This window comes from Micromys minutus (assembly GCF_963924665.1).
Source record: "Micromys minutus genome assembly, chromosome: X".
Classification (NCBI taxonomy): domain Eukaryota; kingdom Metazoa; phylum Chordata; class Mammalia; order Rodentia; family Muridae; genus Micromys; species Micromys minutus.
This window is the reverse complement of record NC_137970.1, coordinates 28,634,871-28,637,703: the sequence shown is the minus strand read 5'-3', so window position 1 is coordinate 28,637,703 and position 2,833 is coordinate 28,634,871. Positions and strand designations below refer to the sequence as shown.

The following is a 2,833-nucleotide window of genomic DNA, read 5'->3' as shown; positions in this document are numbered from 1 at the left end:
AGTCCCAGATGCCAGGAGAGCAAAAGGCTCCCAGGACCCAACAAGGATGAGATTATCTGAAATACCCAACAAAGGGGAGGGAGAACCTGTAGAGACCATATGGAAAGGTTAGGCAAGGCCCTTGGTCGGGGGATTTGGCCACCCACCCTTTTCAAAATTTTAACCCAGAATTGTTCCTGTCTAAAAGAAATACACGGAAAAGAGTGGAGCAGAGACGGAAGGAAAGACCATTCAGAGATACTCTACCTGCGGATCCATGCCATATGCAGCCACCAAACCCAGAAACTATTGCTGATGCTAAGAAGATCTTGCTTGACAGGAGCTTAATATAGCTGACTCCTGATTGGCATGCCAGAGCCTGAATAAAGAATCAGATTCTCTCAGCCAACCATTAGACTGAGCAGGGCGGCCCCAATAGAGGATTTAGAGAAAGGACTGAAGGAGCTGAAGGAGTTGCAGCCCATATGAATAACAACATCAACCACCCAGGGAGTAACCCAAGAACCAATAAGTACACATGGAAGGACCGATGGCTCCAGCCACATATGTAGCAGAGGATGGCATTGTCTGGCATCTATGGGACCCTTTGGTCTTGTGAAGACTCAATGCCCCAGTGTGGTGGAATGCCAAGGCAGGGAGATGGGAGTAGGTGGGTGGGATTGTGTAAGGAGGAGGAGGGATGAGAGAGAGGGAACCAGGAAGGGGATAACATTTGAATTGTGAATACATAAAATATCTAATAAAACAGAGAAATAAAAAGGTGGACATAAAGGTATGTATTAAATGACTTCATTTATATGAATTTGTAGAGAAAGTAAAAAGGTTCTATGTGTTATAAGTCAGGCACCAGTTATCTTTCTGGTATAGAGATTGGAAGGAGACATAAAAAGAATTTCTGAGGTGTTGTTCATATTGTTTTAAAAAAATCTGTATGGGTACTAATTATATAGGTATGTTCAGTTTATAAATAGCTAAATAATTGTTTAATCACAACTTTTGGATTTTATGTATATATTATACTTCAAGAAAAATTAGGAAACTAAGATATAATTTATGAACATATAATAGTTCAAGAGGAACACCTCCAAATATTAATAAGAGTTTATTTTCTTTACACTATAAAACCCCTTTTCCTTGAATTACTAATTCTTCAACTTCATTTGATGTTCACTATATCCCTAATAGGTTAGTATGGTTCTTTCAAGAGGCATGTGCTAAGATGGATTAGTTGCATCATCAGTAGAAATTCCTTTGCTGGAAGGGAGGTGCTTCAGTGGGGAAGTCCTTAGGCCAAAATGTAAATAAACCCTAGGTATTTTCTGCTCTGGGAGCAACTCTCCTGCCTTGGCCCCTCACCCCTGATAATGTATGCCTGCTCCAGATTAATCTCTAACTTTTCCTTGGTCAAGAACACCTCTCATCTGTCTGCAGTGATGTTGAACCAACCACAGACATTGACAGAGGAGTGCCTTAGCAGCTTGGCAGTCTAGACTCCCGTGACCTCACTTGTCCCTGGCTGAAGCTTCCAAACCAACATCATTTCAAGGAACGTCAACACAGTTTCCAAGTTCATTTGGGGTTGGGGCTACTACAGTTGGGATGTCTGACTCTGGGCTGGGATTGGGACTCCTTTTGGAAACCTCATCGTTGGCTATGCCAGAAACCGTTCTCTGAAGCAACAGCTCTCTTATGCAATTCTGGGCTTTGGCATCTCTGAGCCATAGAGCTCTTTTGCCTAGTGGGAGCCTTTCTCATCCTCTTCACCATGGGAAGCAGCTGTCCCCACTTCCTCCTTCCAAACTTCTTCCTCCAAAGTCTCATCTGTCCTTTATGCTCTTTTTCCCACACTTAGCAAGGAAGTCTGGAGAAAGTTGTTGGCTCAGGGTTTGATGGAGAGAAAATAAAATACATACTGTTTAATTAAAAATGCAGGTATGTTTCATTTTAAAGGTTACAATGATAGGGAAATATAAAATATAGGAAGATCTTTGGATCATAACATTATCTAGGGGCAGGCTGATGGTTAATTACGAGGCAAATATTGCCCTGTGGAGGAATAGTGTACTGGAAAAGAATGTTTTATCAGTATCTGTGCCATGGCCCTAGTTGAGAATATCTAAGGGAAGAATGGCCTCAGTTCTATGCTATAGTGAATTTTAAAAGATGCACTTATTTGAAGTTGTCACTCAAATATACGTCAATTAGGAGGTTCTCTGGAAAGATCTCTGGGCAGTACATGTCCATGGAGACCACAGTTAAGTGTGTGCTAATGTGTATAATAGGAACTGGCTACTCTCTAAGTGTATATCTCTACGGCTTCCCTTCATATACTCTCTAAGTGTATATCTCTACTGACTGTGAGCAAGAGAAGGTGGTACAATAAAATGCAGTAATTCCCACATAATATGCTTGTTTCTAAATACAATGTTTTTCTAAAGCTTGCTAGAACACAGAGAGAACTTCTTAAAGGAGTCGACTTTTTGGAGGAAATCTTTGAATCTCCAACTAAAAGGAATCTGACTATTGTATTTTACTAGCATCCTGACACAAAAAAATGTGAAAGCTGAATTTTGACTCCTCTTTTATTCTCAAAATTGGTAAATTGGTGGATTAAATTAGTGAAATCTTTCCTAAAACATTTAGACAATTTTTTCATCCATTAAATCATCTAGGCCTATGAACATAATCCAGTTAACTAACCTGCCAATGTGCCTGAACATATTGACAAACTTTCTAATTTTAAATTCTTCTTTAGTTGCCCTTTAAGTTCCAACTATTCTTCATACACATGCTACCATACAATCCCTCTACAATTTAAAGAAAACCAGAATTG

General features: G+C 39.9%; 1 pseudogene across 1 annotated transcript; it reads left to right on the top strand.

Annotated features, from left to right (window-relative positions):
• The first annotated feature begins 1,364 nt into the window (after positions 1–1,364).
• Positions 1,365–1,852, top strand: LOC308414843 (ATP synthase F(0) complex subunit C2, mitochondrial-like; annotated as a pseudogene). Its single transcript has one exon. The product of its transcript is annotated as an ATP synthase F(0) complex subunit C2, mitochondrial-like (transcript).
• The last annotated feature ends 981 nt before the right edge of the window (positions 1,853–2,833 follow it).